Source organism: Callorhinus ursinus, unplaced genomic scaffold, assembly GCF_003265705.2.
Source record: "Callorhinus ursinus isolate GAN/ISIS: 27379988/994484 unplaced genomic scaffold, GSC_fseal_2.0 scaffold37, whole genome shotgun sequence".
Lineage (NCBI taxonomy): Eukaryota > Metazoa > Chordata > Mammalia > Carnivora > Otariidae > Callorhinus > Callorhinus ursinus.
In genome coordinates, this window is record NW_027397099.1 from 3,050,171 (window position 1) to 3,072,289 (window position 22,119).

At 46.4% G+C, this 22,119-nt stretch overlaps 1 protein-coding gene across 6 annotated transcripts in view; it reads right to left on the minus strand.

Annotated features, from left to right (window-relative positions):
- The window catches only part of ZFHX3 (zinc finger homeobox 3), a 244,097-nt gene that overhangs the window by 160,960 nt on the left and 61,018 nt on the right, over positions 1-22,119 (minus strand). The window contains exon 1 of one of the 6 annotated variants that reach the window (XM_073880063.1): positions 6,093-6,358. The exons of the other annotated variants lie outside the window; for them this stretch is intronic. The gene's annotated coding sequence lies outside the window, so the exon portion shown is untranslated. Of the gene's footprint in view, positions 1-6,092; positions 6,359-22,119 lie in introns of those variants that run through there. 6 annotated transcript variants of the gene reach the window in all.

Genomic DNA, 22,119 nt, shown 5'->3' on the forward strand with positions numbered 1-22,119 from the left:
TTAAGGAGGGGAGGGGGTTCCTGCTGTTGCTCCGGCACCCAGAGAATTAAACATGAACAGTCACACTGTGTAATTTTAAATTGTTAATTAGCACAGGGTTAATTAGGCGGTCCTTTCATAAGAGGCTGTTTGGCAGAAAACCAAGAAAAGAAACAAAGGGGAAGAAAAGAAAAACAGAATCCAGACTGAGAGAAACTGTTGCCTCTGTGAGTAACCCACGCGGCTGTTGCCTCCATGAGTAACTCAGCGGCATCGCCAGAGAGAAGTGACCCAGCAGGCACGCCATTCTCCAGAAGCAACCTGCTCTGCTGGAGGGCAAGTCAGGGGAGCACCATTTTCCTGAAGGCAATTAGGCAAGAGGTCTCAAAAGCCTCAAAAAATGCACATGCCCTTTGACTCAGCAATTCCCCATTCGAGGAAATCACCCAAGATATGCACAGAGATACAATATTATTCATCACAACATTTTTAACAGGAAAAAAAAAACTGAAATAATCTGGCAAAACAACGGGCTCTCTGAATAAATTACAGTGCATGGAGTTCCACAAGACATTATAAAACATCACTGTTTAAAGAAACTACTTACAGGCGTAGGAAAATGATCATATGGGATGCTAACTGAATAAAGCATACATAGGTCTGCATATGGAAATGCATGAGATTTGTAACAGAACTTTTAAAATGGTAATTGCTAGGGGATGAGGTTATAGGCAACTTCATTTCCTCCTTTGTGCCTTTCTTTCCGGAAGCTTTTTAAAATGAGAACCATCCTGAGGGAAGTCATCCCTCCTTTAATTAGGCATCACGTTAAGTCCTGCAGGGACTACACCACCTTCCTAACCACGGTGTGAGATGGGTATCACTTATATCCCCGTTTTAAAGATGGGAAAACTGAGGTTGTGCAAGTTATACAGCCTAAATGCTAAAACCCTAATCTGACTGTGCAGTCCGTGGTCTGAGCCACTCTACAACATTTTTTTTCTCCTTTTTTCAAGACCATATTTATTTGACACAGAGAGAGAGAGAGAAAGAGAGCACAAGCAGGGGGAGCGGCAGGCAGAGGCTGCGGGAGAAGCAGGCTCCCCACTGAGCGGACAGCCTGACGAGGGAATCAATCCCAGGACCCCGGGATCACGACCTGAGCTGAAGACAGATGCTTAACCAACTGAGCCACCCAGGCGCCCAACATTTTTCTTTAATGTCTGTATCTCAGAGAGAACTCCAGAACATTCTTATATCCGACATTCAAATTCAATCTTTATGGACCTGGGGACTGTTCTAAGATCCTGGGGATCCAGGACTGCCATGTAAAAACCACATGCCCGTTCACACACATACCCTCTCTGGGAGTGGTCAGGGAAGGAGAGTTACTTGGAGGTCTTCACACAGGAGAAGGGGTAATGAGAGTGGGGGGAGGTGTTCCAAAGAGTTGAATGGCAGGCCCATTACCTTTTTTTTTTTTAAGGAAAAAAAGGCAGATTCCAGGGGCCATAAACCAAAAAATGTATTCATTCATTCATTCATTCCATATTTACTTTGCACCTACTATGTCTCAGATGCTAGGGAATCAATGATAAACAGATCTCAGTGTATATTCTTGCCAGAGAGAGACCACAAAGAAAGAGAAAGTTAAGTGACGAAAAGCACTCAGAAATAATATAAAGCAAGAGAAGAGGAAAGAATTATGTGTGTGCACATCCTTTTGGATAAAGTGATGATAACTAGATTTAAGAAGATATGTTGTAGATTATACAGTGCAAGTTTCCCACAGTTTTAGAACAGAGTCAACAACTGCTGAATAGCATCTAGGGGAAAATTAAAAAAAAAAAAAAGAAAAAAGAAAAAAAAAAGGAGGTCCTGAGAAATTAGCAATTAGCTGCAGATTCGGTAAGAACATTCACATAAAATAAACTGAAAAATAGCTTCACTTAGATTCAATGATCTGAGAAATGCATTAGAGAGGACTTCTTGATGTTAATAAGGTATCCCAAAGTTTATCATCTCTTCATATCCATAGCAAAATGTCTTTGAGATAATAAAGTCTGGCTGATTTTATGGCTGGAAGAGGCTATTGCTTCAAGTATCCTCTCAAAGGTCAGTGCATCTAGTGGCATGCCTCAACCTTCTGTCTTGTCCCGGGTTCCCTTCACTTACATCAACAGCTTAAGGGGCAAGACCAAGCACACGCAAACAGTAATGTGAAGTACATAAAGCAAAGAGGACCAACTCCTGTGCCAGACGGTGGCATCAAGACTCAAAATAAGATCTCAGCTGGTGGCAACAACAGGCCCAAAGAAACAAGGTGAAGTTCTGAAAGAGTATGAAGCCCTACATTTAAAGCTCAGGCAATCAGTAAAACCAAGAAAGACTGGAAGAGACTTGGATTAACAAGAGTTCACGCAAAGAACACTTGGGGGTGTCACTTCACTACAAAGCACAATGTTGACATGGCAGCCAAAGAGAGAAATAGGGCCTCCAGGCTACAGGACCACACCACATAGCTGTGGAAACTCAGCAGGGTTCACATCCCCATCCTTTTCGCTCTCTGCATGAAGAATGTCATGATCCACTCAGGAGAATCCTGTAAGAGCCTGGTCTTACAGAGCAGAGCGTGGTCACATGGCTGCCCAGTAGCGGCTCGGGAGAGCAGAAGAGACAACTCCCATTGTAGGGCAAGGCGGTGACCCTCAGCTACGCCCTGCTACAAGGAGGATTAGTTACATATGTTCTACCGAGCTTCAGGGTTTAACTAGGAGTCATGAGGGGACCTGAATAGGAACTCGAGTTCGGTTTCATAGAAAGGAAAGTCTTTCTCAAGATTTTCAAAGTTCTCAGATGGAATGTGGACTCTGTGAAATACGGCACTCCCCGGGTTCAGGAATGGAGGAGGGAATTTTGCTGTAGCCAGAGGGTCCCATCGCAGCCTCCCCAGCCCGTGAAAGGTGAAGACACCTGGGTTATCAATCAAGTGGGTTCCTCAGTCAACTTTAACCTCCTTCTCTGTGATCCCATAATAGCACTTTGCATATGGAAACACACTGCAATTCTTGCATTATCACACTCTAATTATCCGTTGGCTGGTCTATCTCTGCCTCAAAGCTGTTCCACGTCTCCTTCATCTGTCTTCTCCACCTCTAAGATGTCATATATGCTTAATAAAACTGTAGGGAAAATTAAGGTACTGGGAGAAATGAGAATAGATGAAGAGGGGGAAAAAAAGATGATCCCTGAAGATGTTCTGTTTCTTTTCCTCTTAGTTGAAGAAACATCCTTTCTCCACCAAATGGAACTAGGGCTCCTTGAAGAAACAGCCAATATTTGGGCTGGGGGCAGGGAGAGTACAAGCTGAGCCTGGAGCATCTTTGTGAGCCAGAACATAAGGAAGTGCTCGAAGAATGAAGAGAGTATGCTAGAAAGGACAGAGGAGCTGGCTGCAGGGGCCCCCACTTGCTCACACTGGGATAATGCAAGAAAATTACATGAGAGTAAAGGTTTACAACCCAATGTATAAAATAAGAATCCATAATTGCAGACTTTTCATAAATTTTAAAAACAATGTGGGATTAGGGAAAGTTCTTCCTTCGAACAGAAATGCAACTACTAAATGCAGAGGGAATTATGGGGTTAGAAAATCACCATTTGGGAACCATCATAATAACTCATTCAAGCAAGAATCGATGGATACTAAAACTGGTGGATGAAAGTTTGAAGAGTAACAGGATATTTACACAAAGTATCGCCCCACAAGATACTTATTAATTACAGAAGGAAAAACAATAACTTTACAGTGGAGAAACCTGGCAGACACCACCTTCACCACATGATCAAAGTTAACATCACCAGGAATGAGACAGATATCATGTGCCTCCCAAGAGGATACACCGAGAAGAACACAACATCCCTTCCCTAACATTCCTGCCAAAAATGCAAAACCTGAATCTAATCATGAGGGAACATCAGACAAATCCAAATTGAGGACAGTCTACAAAATGTCCTATGCGCTTCAGATAGTCAGTGTCATGAAACAGAAAGACTGAAGAGCTGTTTCAGATTAAAGGAGATTAAAGAGACATGACAAACGAACGTAACACATAATCTGGAATTTTTTTCCCCCATAAAGGGCATAATTGGGGCAATTGGCAAAATCTGAATAAGGTCTGTAGGTCAGATAATCGTTGTAGGTGACTGTTAATTTTCTAATTTTGATAACTATGGTGTGGTGATACACCTTTTCCTTTTCCAGGAAAAACACACTGATATATTTAGAGATGATGTTTCAGTTTTCAAGTGGCTTAGGAAAAATCAGTAAGAGCGTGTGTGTGTTCAGACACACATATGTACATATAGATAGAATATGAGATAATGTTAACATGAGGTCTGACTTAAGGGTATACGGGAGATCTATGTTCTATTATTACAACTCTCCTGTACATCTAAAATTATGTCAAAACAAGGAGGAAGAAAAGTAACTGTCCAGTGCAAGACTCTCCATACTGAACTACAAAATTACACGTGAATGGCCAACCCACCCTGATCCCCATATCCTTATTTTCCTGTGAAATTCATTGTTGGCACAGCTTCAGGAAAAAAACAGGCTGCTACGCCGGACAGGGAGGTGCAGACAGAAAGACACAGAAAGTGGGCTTCTCTTCCCCTAGATGAGTGGTTCTAGACAGAGCTCTCTAGCTGGAGAAGACAAATGACCATTCTAGTTTGGGCAGAATTTCAAGTACCACAACATCGAAAGACATTTACCCAAGACATCCACGATCCTGGATCAGGGCAGATTTCCCTAACTTGGTGAATGCGGTTCTAAATATAAGGACAAGAGTAGGAACTGTAAAAAGAACCCCAGCAACCTACAGAGGGTGAGCACTGCTACCTCTAGACTAAAACATATTAGAGAGAAAAACACATGGCAATGAATAAACCATCCCGTCTCCCCGCCCCCCAAAACACCCAAAGGCAACCCAGATTCTGAAATAAGTAGGAAACTCATTCAAGGGGCAAAGAAATAATACCCTCATCTGTTTAGCTTAGAATCCACTGAAGAACCATATCCAATCCCATTCTATGCTTTCTACAATAACTGTATTTGTATATTGCTACTGTGTCAAAGTCAGTAAGTGTGAAAGCATAAAAAGGTGAGATTCCATCGGCTTGGTAGCAATTCCCCTGAAGAATTATTCTGTAACTATGGCAAAGTCAGGGAACACACACATGCTTGAACAGGTCCCTTGTGTTGCAGGGGGCCCACGGCCTGGAAGGCCCAGAGAGGTCCGGGCCCTGGGCTTCATGTCTTGCTAATGAATGCATGTGTGCTCTTTCCAGCGTGAACATAAATCAGCCTGGAAGTGAAAACTGCTAGCTCAGTCCATTCTGCAGGGAATCCACAACCACCGCAATATTCTGGTTGCAGTCAAGTCATGGAGGGGAGGAAGAGGGTGTCGCAAGATCCGGAGCAGAGCCAGGCGAGGAACCAAGTCTGCGTGGGTTGGAAAAAATGAGCTGCTATTTGAGGAACCCAATTTCTTACCAACTATATGGATATACACACGGTTCGACAAGGACCAAAGCCATGAATACAGTTTAAAAAAAAAAAAAAAAAAGGCAAAACTACCCAACTATTACTTAGGCTTGTTCTGAAAAAGTATCTAGGGCAATTCAACCAGTTATTCAAGTAACTGTATCCCCGCACTTAGGTAAGTACCTGCCTACGGCTTTCCACCACGTCCTGAAGACAGACAAGCAGCATCTTTGGCCGTCGCTGGCCTGAATGGTTCCCTCCTGACCTCGATTTAAACCAGGAAGCACTGGGGCGCCTGGGTGGCTCAGTCGTTAAGCGTCTGCCTTCGGCTCAGGTCATGATCCCGGAGTCCTGGGATCGAGCCCCGCATCGGGCTCCCTTGCTCCGCGAGGAGCCTGCTTCTCCCTCTCCCACTCCCCCTGCTTGTGTTCCCTCTCTCGCTGTGTCTCTGTCAAATAAATAAAATCTTTAAAATAAATAAATAAACCAGGAAGCACTGAGCCCCTTCCCAGACGTAAAGCAGCACCTCCTTTCACCAAACACAGCAGCTGCCCTACTCTCCTACCTCATCAACCGCCCCTCCTGCCTCGCAGGCGCACAGCTCACGCAGCCCAACCTTCCCCATCCCCTGCCGTCTTCCCAGCTAAATGGGATACCTTCCCACACTGACTGTAACCAACTACTTCAGTGTTTTCTTTGCCAGCACCCAGAACTTTCTGTCTCCTCCCAATTTCCTCAAAATCCCCCTCAGAAGATCCTATTTCTGATCTTTCAGTTCTTGCTGCTCGGTTGCCGAGCAAAAGCTTGAAGAGGATGTAAAAATGTGCCATCTGGGCCCATTACGGTTTCAATCTGGCATCTCATGATGTTAAATTTATTTTAAATAATTTCTCCTGATTAAAGTAGTATGAGTTCATTACCCCCCCCAAAAAAAAGGATATGTGCAGAAAGACTCACTAGCTAAAATAAAAATCACCTATAATTCCACCAGCCAGAGAGTCACTGGTAGGCAAGATAGTTTTTAGGGTTTTTTTTTCTCCTTCTGCATGTCTAGAGATGCAGATCCTCTTTACCAACCTCAGATCGCACCATTCCTTATGTGAGCCGCCCTTTTAACTTCATCTACCATGAAAGTTTTCCATGACATTAAATATTCTTTGGAAGTCAGAATTAATGGCTACAGAGATACTTCATCCTTTGGACATAGCATAAATCCACTAAATTCTGTTACTGGACCTTAAAGCAATTCCTAATATTTTGCTGTTAATGCTGCAATACACTCTTGTAAATCTTTGTATCTATGTTAACAAAATAACTAACATAAATAAGTAACAGCTCCAATGCTACCCACTTAGCAGGGACAGGCATGGTTCTAAGCACTTTTAAAAATATATATCGTTTCATTTGATGCTTGCAACGACCCATTTTACAGGTGAGGGAGCTGTAAAATGTTAGGTTAAGTAACTTATGTAAGTCACATACTAGCTAAGTCGGTCTTTGAAACTAAGTAAGCCTTTCTTCCTAAAACCTAGGATCTTACCCAGGACATGACATCTCTCTTTCCTTAGGACATACTTCTGGAAGTAGAATTGCTGGCCTAAAAGGTAACAATAGGTAAGATTCTCTGGCATATGCCAATCTAATCTCTAGGAAAGCCCTTCCAACTCATGCTCAATGGCATGTGAACATCAATTTCCCTGCCCCTTCATCAATAGTGGGTATTATCTTGTTTAAAAAAAAAATGTCAATTTGGCAGGCAAGAAATGATATCTCATTTTAACTCAGATTTTCGGCTAATAAGACAGGGCCCATCCGCAGATACTTATTGGCAATTTTTATTTCTTCTGTGGATTGCCTGTTAGGTCCACCGCAGGGGTGTACTGTCCTTTACTTGATGATGAATAAGAGTGCTTTGTAGGATTTTACTGGTGATATCTCCTGCTCAACTCTCTACCACATTCCACTATCCTCAAGCTCCTGGATCAGAGTCTGACCCACTCGCATTGTCAGTTGAGACAATGCTCTGCCCTTCCTTCCAACAATCTGTCCTCGGCTCCTTCAAAGAATTGGACTCTGCCCTCTGATTCACCTGCCCAGCACCCGTCTTCTAGAGCCGGATGAGTCTCTCCTCCTCTGTAAGTTTACAGAGAGGTCGACAGCATTTCTCCAGTTCTGAGGTGCAGTGGAAGCCACTGTGGAGCTTAGTGATGATCCACACAGACGCCAGGCCCCCTCCCAGAAGGTGGCATCACGGGCTCTCTGGACATCAGCTCAGGTGGGTTAGAAGGCCCTATGGCTCCAAGATTCAGTCCCCTCTCCAAGGTCACCAATGCCCTCCTCAGAGCAGCCAGGGGTTCCTCTTCTTTCAACATCTTCAATCTCTCCTGCACTCGGAACGGCCAACCACCACACCTTGAGATCTCCCCTTCATTTCCCTGACACGCTTCTTTGTCTGCCCCTCTTCCCATTTCTACAACTCGCCATGGATGTGCCTTTCCACTTATGTGGTAAGACTCCCTATGACTTGAACCCACAGAAACCTTTCCTCTCTGTTCTCCTCCAGTCTTTAAACATTATACTCCCCGCCCCCTCCCTTGGCTCTCTGCTCTTATCTCTGTACATCAGCTACCTTAACTACTTCTGTGGTTTCAATTACTGAAATTATGTGTTGACTCCCAAAACAAGAATATCCATTCCTGACTTATCGCTTGCGTATGGGCCTCATACTTTCAGCAGACCACAAGATGTCTCTAAGTGGCCGGGCTTCAGCATGGCTCAACACCGCTGAACGGGGAAGTGCCCCTCACTGACCACTCTGGTCTCTCTGGATGGAACTCCTGGTACCATCTTTGATTCCAGAAAACAGAAAGGAAAGATCAGTCTAGCCTTCCCAATGTCATATTCACGCAGTGCCTTTCCCCTGCAAGGGCCAAACGCCAAAATATTCAAACTTACACCCTCCACACTGGTTTTAAAATAGTCTAGAATCTACCCCTATGTGACTGCTCAATCATCTCTCTCGCTTCCCTCCAACAGAAGGGTCTCTCCCCATCATCTTCACATTTTTATGCATTCTTGCTGCTGTCCCTGCAGGCCCAAGCCCTTTGGATGTCCTTTCTCTGCCTCAACACTTACCCAAACCGTGGACATCCTTTAAGAAGCTCAAGTTCCACCACACAGGCAGTAAGATCCCCTCTGATCACTCGAGCCCACAAAGACCTGTCTCCTCTCGGTACTACCACAGTAATCATCACCACACCGTCACTAAACTGTCGCTCCTTGTGTCACGTGCGTCGCTTTCAGCTCTCCAGCTTGACGGCAAGCTGCTTGAGGGCAAAAAACAGCTTGTATTTGCCTTCATCTCTTAGCGCAGTGCTGAGCACGCAGTATGGACAAAAACTTGATGAGCAGCACACTTTCTTTTTCCGGGAAACACCAGAAGTAACAGCAGAAGTGTGTTGATCTCAAAATTACAGGGAATTAATCACCAAAGACCCAATCATCCTAATTCTGAGGCTCAGGTACAATACTTGAGTACTTTAGTATTCTGTGGTTTATAGTGTCAATTTCCTTTTCCAAAATTACAGAAGGCCTGAGATCTACGGAGGCAGCCTCATTCTGGCTACCTTAAATAGTTGATCAAGGAAACAGAAATCCAGGAAGCCAAGCAAATCCATAAGTACAGTTCTGTTTGGGGCGGGGGGAGGGGCGGGGGGGGACCGGGGGAGTCAGGTATGGGCCATATATGGGCTATATACCGTGACTGCGTACAAGGTTTCTGCCTCATGAGCATTGTTATCAGAGCCATGCTCTCTAGTTTAATAGGACGAGGAGTCTACTAGGGTTCTTGAATTCTTACTAGGGAGTTCTCTGTAGAACATTTAATGTGAACAGCAGGAGTATCTGCTGTAGTTCAAGGCTGCACACATCCAAGAGAACCCGAACTTGGGCAGATTCTCTGCACTTGCTGTTTCAGGAAGGAATGCAGGTAGAAGCAGCCTCAGGCCTTGAGCCTCCTTTTATACAGATCTGATCTATGTGGGAACAGATGAACAACACATCACAGCTGCTTTTCTCTGATCCGTGGCAGCACCTGGAAAACCCCATCCGACTTTCCTGGAGAGAGGAAATCCATGCTCTCCAGTAACTCCACCACCTGTTGTACCCGGGATGATCAGGAAGGCCGGTACCGGTGAGGCGAGCGGTGGCCTTGAGGAAGCAAAGTCTTCCTCAACTGGCATCTCTGGAATGACTCTTGGAAAGGAGCGTCTTTCCCTCTTAGCAGGAAGAAAGCCACATGGTGGGCTCACCAGCGGCACTGCACTCTGGCCCAAGGCTCTGGAATTGGCACCACGACAAAACAAACAAGGCTTGCCCTTCGAAGGCTCATGAATGGGGTGGCACACACACACGCACACAGAGGGCCTCTCACCAAGGCCAGGGCAGCAAGTTCTTCAGATCTTCCCTGGCTCATTAGCATAAACGGCCTTTCAGCAGCTGGGAGCAAGACGCACCACTAACCAGAGCAGGAATGGAAGCCGGAAGGTCCAGCGCCTGCCGGGGGCATGAACAGGGGGTCACCACGCAAAGGTGAAACCACCACAAAGGGTGCTTCGGGAAGGGTGTGTCTCGGCTGGATGCCCTCAGATGCCCCTCCAGGTTGTGCTGGCCAAGCGATCCTCCAAATTCGTATTTGGAGGGCACATGTAGACACTGATTCTGCCACAGAACTCCCCCTCAACAGCTTCATCTTACTCAGCTGAAGATGTGAGAAGTGCGTATTTCCTGCTGGGCAGTCCTTATTTCCTAGTGGCCTCGGGAATGATTTCAAATTTCAATTCCCTTCCTTACGGCCCAAGTGGAAGGGCAGCAGGAATGGTCACTGGGACCTTGGAAGACTTCAAGACAGACTGAAGAGGGGCACCGTCTGTTTGCCCGCTGAAGCACTTCCCGATTCCAAAGCTTAAAATGCAACTGGGTGTATATGAGACCGAACGACAGGTCCTACCCTCCACACAGCCCCTTCACCATCCCACGTGGTATTCAGGAAATCCATTATGCGCACTGTTACTTTTAATCGAGAAAAACAGACTGAGACATATTTGCCAGTGGCCACTTCAAAGAGTGGCCCTGGGAATTCGGCAAAACAACAAAGGAAAATTTCTTCTTCAAGTGCAAGGATCCAAGAGTTCGCACTTCCTTAACCCTCCGGAAACCACCCCAAGAACTAAGCGACTGTGGGTAATAATTACACTCTCTCAAACTCAGCAAAAACAAAACACAAAACAAAACAAAACAAAACAAAACAAAAAAGGCCCAGATGGTCTGTCTCCTCTCGTTGTTCCAAATGCAAATGCTGCTTTTGGGTTAACAGCTGCTGTGAAGCCTCACCGAGGTCCGGTTAAATAGGCCTTGTATTAATTGTGCTTGAAAGTTTCTTATCCAAGCGCTGCTAAGACCAAACAATTGAGTTTGGGAACGAGTGTGGTTACATATTTTTCCTTAATGGCTTCCTGAACACCCTGGTTAGGTCTGATCCCTGGGGGTGAATTGCCAGTTCAAGTCATAAAACGTGATCAATGTAGATCAAGACCCTGTGCTAAGTGTCTGAGAGGAGAGAAGAGAAACGTATTTGTCCAAACACACAAACATATGAAAAATGCATGTTAGCAGAAAGAACTTCAGCTTCCGTTCTGACCAGGCATCACCTCTCCTTTCGCCCCTAGAGGTCTGCTCATCCCACCAGAACTTTCAGACGGCAGTCCTAACCTCGCACAGCGCCAGGGCAAGACAGAGTTGTAGAAACCGTTCTTGCCTCTCCAGAAGATCCCCATATGCAGCCAGGCTAAGATCAAGGAAATCCAAGTTGGCCAGTTCATGGGCCACAGTAATACAGAGGCTGCTGGGGTTCTGGCCCTAGCAGTCTTCGTTTCAAGCTTCTGTGCCGAAAACGTAGCCCCAAGGTCACCCACTGCTCTGATGATTTTTATGCATTCCGGCAACATATATTTATGGGGCGCCTACAATACACATGGCATCCCTCCTAGCAATACAGAGTCCTCGTATTGAGCTTTGCTCTCATCAGGGTTCAGACGTGTGAAGTAAGAACCTGAACAGTGACAGGACGCTGAGAGGGACAGAGTCAGCCCTTCCCATGGCCACTGGATTCACTGCATCCACACGATTATCTAGGATATTGAGCCCGCACCTCCCCCCGCCATTCCAGAGTCTTCCTGCTTGAACACCGAAAACGGTCCTTCTACTGACCAGATGTACTCAGTGATGACCTCTGATGTCCACTCCACCGAAAACCCCGGTTTGACTGTTGCAACACGTGGTTTGGCAAGTTGTGCAACTGCCCTGAGAGCCTGTGGTGCTGGGCACATTGCTGCCCCCACACTCCTATGTGTCCCTACTACGCCCCCAGAGTACTAATCCCTCACCCTCAACCCACAAGGAAGTCAGTCATTAAAGGAATAGTCGGGATGTCTGAGATCAGCCATTTCCCAAGAGCCCAGAATTTTCCCCCACCCTGGCCTGAAGGGCATGCGGCATCGCCAGCACCAATGAAATGGCTTTCATTCCAGCATTTACTTTCCTCTGATGCTGTCAAGTTGACCAGGGAGAAGACGATCCCACGTCTCCTGGCTCCGCTCAGGTGATCCAGCAGGTTTCCCGCATCCTCGCTTGCCCTTTATAGTCCCCATCCTGGTTTCTTTGGCCTCGGTTCCTCCTTAGGCTGGACTCCGTGACTTTATAGGCTTCACACGCTTAAGTGGCAGAATATTCTGGAGGCGGTGCTCAATCTCCCCCGTTGTTACCAAGAGGTGCTGGGGTTGGCATGTGCCCATGTTCACTGAAATCTACAGGGAGGTGGCCCGGACCAGCTCCCACATGACCGAACAATGCCCTTTCATGGAGCCTCATGTTCTTGACACGGTACTGGGCGTTTCAGAGACTAATGTGGGGCGAGTTGGCTGGGGGGTGGGGGGGGGTGGAGCGCGGCAAGTCTTGTTCTCAATGGCCTGATAAACTAAAGCATCAAGTCTACGAATTCAAATGAACCAGCTCTGCAAAGCCTATTCACCAAGCTTACCTCGGCTTCCAGCTATCTCCCCCCCTCCCACTCCGACCGTCTGGTTCCCTGTCTTAGGCCAGGGGGAGAAGCTGCAGCGTCTAGAATTCCTCTGGTGTCTATCTGCAGGTGACTCAGGAGAGAGGAAAAAGCAAATGCCATCCCAGAATATGCCGAGCACACAGCAATTCTACTGGCCTCAGAAGTAGGGCAGGAAAAACCCTTGCCTAATTTTAAATCACCCACATGTAAGGGCTGGAGAGACTGTTCAGGGGATGTGAGGGGGAGGAAAAAGAACGAAGAAAAAGGGCTAGGAATTTTGTCTTTTCTTTTCCTTTTTTTTTTTTTTTTTTTAAGGGAATCTTTCCTAAGCATTCACTGCCCAGCCCTTTCTGCCTCCGGGATGGAAAGTGTTACTCAGCTGCAAGGCCTCTTGCTAATTGTGGGTTTTTATTTTTATTTCCTATTACCCTCTCGCACGCCTGATGAGATTATTTTACCGGAACTGACACAGCTGGAAGCAGCGGGCATACGTGGAGCCTCTGAGGAGGTGATGCAATTTCATTTTCATTGATCAGAAATCAGCAGGGCAGTAAGTGATGGGAAATTCCATTAGAAGAAAACTTGCAAGCCATGAGCCTCAACTTCCTCGCCACACCCAGGACCCCCCAGGGGTCTCGCCTTCCTCTGGACTAAGTGGGCATGGAGCAGAGGATGGGAAGTGCTCTCTTCAACATGGCAATGAGAAGATAAAGGCCACGCAGCTGGCTTGGGAGAGCAACAACAGACCTCCTTTAACCAATGAGAGCAACTCAGTTCTTCTTTGTCCATCACAGAGAAGTCTTCCAGGGAACCAGAAGAGGAGCGCTCAAAATCAAGCCGCAGAGCGCCTCAAAACCAATGCTTAAAGGATCCCTCTCCAAGTGTCAACCAGTAAGAAAAGAGAAGGCCGCTACACAATAGTTAAATATATCCCCCAACCACTCGTAGACATTTTCCTGAAGGCATCTACCATTTGTGAGGGCCTACTGTGTGCCAGGCCCTACTCTCCATGCCCAGCATGCGCAAACTCTGATCCTCCCCTAACACTCCAGGACCAACATCCATCCCTCTTCTCTCTTTGACAGTAGAGGAGGCAGAGTTCCAGGGAGGTGAGGGAGAGAGCCAGCTGGGACCAATGCCTTCTTGAGGGTTCACGAGGCTCTTAATCGCAAAGGAAGGCTGAGTGAGAATCGATGAGAAAACATGCTCACTCACACTTGAGAGTTTTAAGAGAAGATGAAGCACATCTGATTGTCTAGTCTACTTTCTTCCGGAGATGGCAGTTGACAGATTGTGATTCATCCATCTCCATCATCCCAGACATCCCCACAACAGCCATATGTCCACGGCTAGAACCAGAAGCGAACTTTGGAATGCGCAGAATGGCTACTGTTTTAGCAGTTAAGATGCCCCGACCCCCAGATGTTGGCCCAGCAAATATTGCTTCACTCACCAAAGACCTATGGAGAAAAAAACAAACAACAACAACAAAACAAAAAACAAAAAACATCAAGGAGCTACTCAGGAAGACAAGGTCTACAAAAAACAAAAACAAAAACCAACAAGCAAAAAAATATTGCTGGCTGAGCGGCTCACCAGCCTTTCTTTGGCTGTTTTGCCATATGAAACATGAATTAGAGCAGAACCAGGCCATCATCAACAAAATTAACACTGCTCCAAACAACTCTTTGCCACTAAAATAGGACACTTTTAAATGCAAAAACGATGACAATGGGTCAAACCAAAATCTATCCGTAAGCTTTTTCTGAGTATCTAACCTGTGGCTCAACAAAACAAACAATACACAAAGAAGGGGCCTCTGGCCTCCATGAGTGCACAAACTCAGTCAGAGTCCTTTATTTATGCTCTTACAAGAATGTACAATACAACATCACAGCCTAAATTGAGGCCAGGGCAAAAGAGGGAAGAAAAAAAAAAAAAAAGAGGGAAGGAAAATTTGAGCCAAAAATGAAGTTTGCATATATGTATACGGTAATAACCGACACACTAAGCAATAAATTTGGCTCTAAACGTTCTAAGTCCAGAAAAGAGAAAAACCAAACCAAACCAAACCATAATAACCTTGTTTTAGGTATAGCACTCACAGTGGCCAAGAGGAAAGAACAAGCCAACTGCTCAGTATTTAGCACCAATAAAATCTCAATTACAGAAACCGGGATAAGGACTGGTAGCAAGAGGTGCCTCCACCCCCGTGTCTCTCTGCGGCGGTTGGAATGAGATCGCTGGAGCTAGAGACCGTTCAGTCTTATGGCCTCCTCTGATGGACAAGAATAATGACCCCAGAGGGTGCTGGTGGTCTGCCCAAGGTCAGGGAGCTCGTCAGTGGCAGAGTTCTCTGTATCTTCACCCCATACGAACAGTGCTCTTTCCACCACACGTAGCTATTCCCTGGGCTGCTTGAGGGGAGAAGTGGGGACACATATGGAGGCTAGAGTTGGGGTTCTGGGGCGGGGGGTTGCTGTCCCAGGTAAAGAGACCTGAGAAAATCAAATACACTACACAGGCCTCCTAGGGATACCAATTTTAACAAACCAATTGTAAGAAACCATTCTGGGGACAGTTGGATCATTTTGAAAAGTGATTCAGGATTCAATGATGTTAAGAATTTGTTAATTTTGTTATGTAAACACAATATCATCACCTGACAAAATGATAACGTCTCATGATATCTTTAATTGGACTTAAAGTCAAAGCCAGCAAACAAAAGGATTAAACAAATCTAACAAAAAGTGAACTGCTGGGGACGCCTGGGTGGCTCAGCCGGTTAGGCGTCTGCCTTCCGCTCAGGTCATGATCCTGGAGTCCCAAGATTGAGCCCTGCATCTGGCTCCCTGCTCAGCGAGGAGTTTGCTTCTCCCTCTACCCCTCACCCCCCCCATATTCTCTCTCTCAAATAAATAAAAATGTTTTTAAAAAAGTGAACTGTTAAGTCCAGATGATGGGTTCATCCTATTATTCCACTTTTATAATAATGCATTTTTTTCTTTACAAGAAGCAAGCTCGATCTTTAACCAGTTCAGAAGCAATTTCTGAAGAGAGCACAGCACTGGCCAGAACCAAGCTTCTCAGTCTTGAGTTGACAAGTTCATGGCCAGCTAAGCCTTTTTCCAAAGAAATATGGGTTCTCCTTTCTTTAGAAGAGCTGATCTCTATATCTTGCTTTCAAAACTCACCATCTGCTGACCCCACCCCCACTCTTGGTACCTTAGAAGGTACCAAGCACTACCAAGCCGCTACCGGAAGAGACTGTTTGCATCACACTGTGGGCTCGGTCCCTGACACGTTTATACGTGGTAACTATCCCTATCATCACTGAGCAGAACGGGCCGCCTTTCACAGCCTCAGATAACATTAGGAGCTCAGAGCCAAACTCTGGTTAAGAAAACCACATCCACTGAGAGTTAAAAGCCTCCACTTACTGATTTAATGGGTTAAAAAATAATTTTAAACACTTTCAGTGAGTTTACAAAATAAGGCAATATTTGCCAACCACTGTTTTTGAGTTCATCGTTTTTCATCTTGGTATGAATGTTTTATAAGTCACCTTAATTGCTTTGTAAAGTCTGAACGGAGCTGCTTCCCACTGGGCTGGTTCTCTTGGGCTCGGCTGCAAGGAAGATGGCCCCAAGACAAGTGGGCTTCTTGCCACATGTGGGCCCATACACACCCATCACCGGGCTGCAGCTTCCGGGAAATACTCTTCGCAACAGCCTCTTCCCCAGTAGCGTTAGTATTTGACCAAGAAAACAATCACACCCAGCACCAGCCTTCCCAGGAACAAATAACAATGTTCCATCAATTTACACAGGCTTTTATACATTTTCAAACACTCTTATATTCATTTCTCATTCGACCTCGGGCAATCTTGTCTTAAGTAGACAGAATGGGAATCACAATTCAGATCTTATGGGTTTAAAGAGATCCATCAGACTTAGAGTAACTACTGTTAAGTCATTCTTTCCCTAGGTCACCGGCTGGTTAGTAGATCAGGGACCAGGATCCAGTCTCCAGTTTCTATTCCAGTGTTTTTTTCCTCTGTGAAGATATCACTTCCTGAAAGAGAATTATCTTTACAAACCCTTCAAAAATCACATTCCATCTTCTAAATAAGAAAAAAAAATCTGAGTACACCAAAAATCACCCCAAAAAGATAGTTCACTGCTCACACCTGAAAAGCAGAGTTATAAATAATACCAAACACTGGGTTGTGCCACACAGCCAAGATCCTTGATGGAAGACAGTAAGTCTCAAAATTCTACATAGATCAGAGTGTTACAGGGCTTGGAAAAGCACCTAGTAAAGTGCCAAATGCTGAAGCAAGGACCTCTGGCCATAACAAAATATAAGACATCAGCAGGCGGAGTGCAACTCCCTCTAAAACGCTCCTGACCACGCAGACCATACTCCTGCCTGAGACAGTCTGACAGCTCGGCTCAAAAGGCTATTTGTGAAAAGAAGAAAGTAAAATGCTGTCAATGTCTAGGAGATCCTCACGGATGAGGTCAGATTTAGAAGAGCTAGTACCACCCCAGCGTTCAAGTTAAGACCCAGTCGGTAAAGAGTGGAAACTTCCCGACAGGGGCAGAGGTCCAGCTGCCACGCACAGGGCCCACCCCGGGGGCGGTGTCGCACCGCCCTCTGCTCCCTCCCTGAGGCTGGCCACGGTATTACTTCTTCGCGACCCATCTTCATGACTTCAAAGTGCACAAATCTACAGGAAATCAAGAGTTGGGGAATTGGCCTCCTTCCTCATGCATATTGTATGGTTAGGAGCAATTTAGTCCACCCTCTGTCATCATGGTGGAGCCCTCTGAGCTACAGTCCCTATCATGAGGGAAAGCAATGGAACTTTGGTCAACTTAGTAACTACCACCCACCCTCTGAGCTCAACTGATCTAACGGACATTTTTAGGAAGAGCATTATGTTTAAAATAAAACTTTCCAATTTGTGGAACCAACGTAGTCTGGGCAGAAAGAGAATGGGGACGGAAGTGGGTGGGTCCAGAACACAAGACAGTGGGTCATCCCAGTCCCCAGGGCAGCCCAGTCACAGGGAGGGTGACCTGGAAAGGTAAGGTCAGAAGGGAAGGCTGAAGCCATGACCTTGTGCAGACTCTCCAACCACGTGTGGAGAACCATTCCCACCAGCTTCCCCTCTGGACCCAAAAGACTCACCACCATCACTTCTTGGGACCCTCCCCTCACCTGTACAGGTCTAACTATTCATGCCACCTGCAAACTCAGCCCTGCCCATCAAGCCCGTGGCTTGATGCCGAGGTCAAGTCTTGCTATTACCACCCTGGGCCTCACCAGATAAAGCCTGTAGCCTTACATTCTTGCTGCCCAGACTCTGTGGCCCGGCTCCCTGACACTTTCTTATAGACACCCTTAGCCCTTGGCTGGGAATTCCATACACCTCTAACTCCCTTGCCTGTACCTCCCTGGACTTGCCCAAGCTCAGCCCACAACCCTCCCCTCATCACACACCTACAGGCCTCCTCCCCCATCTGATGAATTTCCACTCCTGTCTTTTCTTGGGCAGCCACGAAGGACAAGGAAGCCACAGGCTGAAGCCTGGCAAGAAGGCAGGAAGGTGGCAACTGCTGACACAATTCGCTCTCCTCCAAGTCCAAGCATTGCTTCCTCTGGTTTTTCCTCCTCCTCCATTCCCCAGCGACACCATGAAACTCAAAGACTTTACAAACTGACTCTCAGATGTGGCAGCTGGCTTCTCATGAGAGGTCAATGTCACCCAGGTTCAACAGCACCTGTGTTGCTGCATATGTGATGCTAAAGACCCCTAGGGTAGTCTTCACTAACATCAGACCAAAGGGGTTGAGCGACTGGATCTGGCGTGCAAGCTCACCCCCAGCTTCATGCTTACTTATCTACATGCATACGCACACACATATTTACTTATTTAAAACAAAACAGAGACGAACCATGAGAGACGATGGACTCTGAAAAACAAACTGAGGGTTCTAGAGGGGAGGAGGGTGGGGGGATGGGTTAGCCTGGTGATGGGTATTCAAGGGGGCACATTCTGCATGGAGCACTGGGTGTTATGCACAAAGAATGAATCATGAAACACTACATGAAGAACAAATGATGTAATGTATGGTGAATAACATAACAATAAAAAAATTAAAACAGAGAAGTCAAAAGAACAACAACAAAAAAACACAGAAAGTCAACACAAACACACACACATCACCACTCCTACTGCTGGCAAGATCTTGTCCCCAAAGTTTCTGGATGACTGTCACTTACTATTACCTGGTCCCTAACTACTGGCTTGATCCGGGGACTCCATCCCAGATGCTTCCTAGAGCAAAGAGTCCCTGTTGCCTTGGTTTCATCAGGAGAAAAGGGGAGCATCAACATGAAGCAGACCAGACACAGGGGAAGGCCAGTGAGAGGGACAGAATCTCAAGTGGTATCAAAATCTATCTCCAGCCTTCTGTCACCTTCTGGCTGGCCATTGCACCTCAGACACTCACTGAATCCTAGAACGAGATGTCCCCAAATAGGTGTTTTTCTAAGAGTAAAATGTGGATCACAAAACAAATGCTCAGAGTCCCAGGAATGCCTGTTCCGGGAGGACGTAAGCACTGCAGCTCCCAGTTCAATTCCACACGTGTCCATCCTCTGCTGGGAAGAGTGGAGGAGGAGCTGTGGGGAGCACTGGACAAAGCCCAGGAAGGGAAGGATCAAGACTGTCACTTTTAATATTCAGAGTCCTGAGTCACAGCTGAAAACCCGCTACTGTACCTGTTTTACACACCACCTCCAAAGAATAAAAATAAAGGAAAGAAAGATGCCTTTAAAAAGTTGCACTAGCCTCAGGATCCCCTGGTTAAAACCCTTCCTTCTGTTGGGCGCCTTGAGATAAAAAGCTCTATTTGACTCTCTGGTCAGCTGTCCAATTCCAGCACTTGCCTGGGCTGGGACCAGAGCAGTCTCCCATCCAACTGTGGAAGGCACGGGCCCTGCCGGCGGAGCAAGGGTTAATGGGAGCTGACCGCAGCACAGTTGTTAAGGTAATCAATACCACTGAGATACTAAAGCAGCATAAGCCACAATATTGATTGCCAAGCAGATGATAAAACTGTTTATTATGATAATTGCAGGGTCCCTGCAAGATGCTCCCAGCGCTTCCTAAAGCTGTTTACAAAACTAATAAAGATTTGCCATTTCAAGGTCCTCCATTTTAACCACCTCCCTCCCTAAACACCTACCCCTGGCCCACCACCAAAAAAGCAGACCTCACCCCCGGGGCTATTAACACGTCTCCCCCCCCTTCCCCCCCGGGACAGCACCGAGCCTGTCCTGGGCTGGGTCATCAGTCTGAGCGGAGGCCTCTCGGTCAGCACCCTCGCCCCACCCCCAACTTCAGGAAAGGGAGGCCGGAAGCACAGCCGACTAGACACGCAGGGCGTTGAGATTTCCTCCTCAGAGCCTGCCATGTGATAATTGCGGGGTTTTATCGATGGAGGGGGCTGCTCAGGGCTACTTGGACTAACATCCATTTGTTCTAACACATTTAAGAAACCACATCACCTTGGTTTGTAATTAAAACTTCTCTGGAGAACTTGGTGGCCATGGAACTAAGTGAACACGGTCAAATGCCGGGTTCAGAAGGCACATCCACAGACAAAGCCCAACGGTGACTCGGGCGGCTATCCTGGGCTCACGGCTCAAGTTCTGTCAGGCCCGATGCAAAAGCTTAGTTTTATTAACAGTGGAAATTAACTCCTTCTTGGTCGCCAACACAGCCGTCTGCCTTGAGACCCAAGTTTTCACTGTTCATGACGATTATGATACTATTTTCCAGATGAACTAGATGAAGGTGGAGATTTTTTCTCAACAGAAATAGGCATCTCCCAGGTGTTCTTCAAAGTGCTCAAGGGAAAACCCATTCCGTCTGGAGAGTAAGTGAGGCAGCAAAGCTTACAAAGATACTGAAAGTGTGTTTTCAGAGTGTGCAAGAGGGAGGAAAGGAGCCCCAAGTTTTGAGAAGAACGTGGTAGCCATTCCGTTAGCAATTAGAAGACAAAACCCCCATCCCTCAGTCAACCTTCGATGACAGTTCTGGCTCACTCCATAGCGGCCAATAGGATTTTTACCCACAACAGAATCCGACTGGACTTGGCCTTCAAAGCCACATCTGCAACTTAGGGAACACTACTCTAAGAGTTCATGGGCCAAAGATGATCTGAAGGAAGTTGTTCCTCCACCCCCCCCAAAGCATGGAGAAATCTTTAACCAGTGCTCCTGCCTCTACCTTGTTCCACTACCTCAGCTTAGGGAGCGAAACCCCCAGCCTCCGGATTACCTCCCCTTTCAGCTGCACCTCACGGCCCTGGCAGATCATTGCCCACAGAGCCTGCCTGTGCATACATATGCATGGTTTAATTCTGTGGGCCAGCAGAGACTCGCACCTCCTCTGCAGACACCTGTCTGCTCCGCCTACTCCCAATCACACAGAAATCAGGAGACGGGAGCCAGTTTTATGCAAAGTAAAATCCTCTTGCCAAAGACCTTGCCATGAACTCACAGATATCACAGCATGGCTGGAAGGGATGCACCAAGATTAGTTTAACCTGGTTACCTGGTCTTGCAAGAGCGACTTGGCAACCAGGAACAGTCGGAAGAAAATCTGAGGCTTCCCCGTTAGTGCATTTCATGAACAATATACTTCCAGGCCAAGTGGCAGAGAACAATCACCAACTACTGAGCTCCCAGCTGGACGCCATGCTCACTCACCAGATGCCCACGCAGACCATGTGAACAAACTCATCCTGGCGTCTGATACCAAGAAAAAGTTGAATATTATGCGTGACTAATTCTGCTGTTAGCTCTTAACCTCGCTTACACATACAAAGTTGTACTTGCAACAATAACTTGAACAAAAAAAAAAAAATATACATACCCTCAGAATGATATTGTCCACACTTGGAAACCCGCCCAAAATGGCCAGCCAAGCCTGCCTAAGTGCTAAGAACCATTTAGGAGCACTGTAAACCATTAGGGCCATTAGCTCTAATTTGACCTCAACAAAATAAATCAACCCACTAGGAACAAATTTAGAAGCTTTCGAAAGTCAAGTTCTCAAGCCCTGAAGACTCACAAGCACAGTCCATCAAAGGGAACAAATGCGCAACCTCTGAGCTATTCTCCCGGCTCCTACCTTCCCTGCAGCTGACTGATCAGAGCAGGCTCAGGTGGAACCAGGACTCAAAGATCCTCCTCAACCCACTGGATCAGGAAGCTGTGACCCGGGAGAGGAAAGAGTCAGCCTGTCCTGCAAGTCAGAATCCGCTTACCATTGTGGTTTAAGGGATTCACTCTTTCCTCCGAGCTTACATCCTAGACAGTTTTCCATCTGCACTGCTCTAAATGTCCTCTTTCAAAGCATGGGGACATTCAGATTGATTTTCACAATATCCTGATG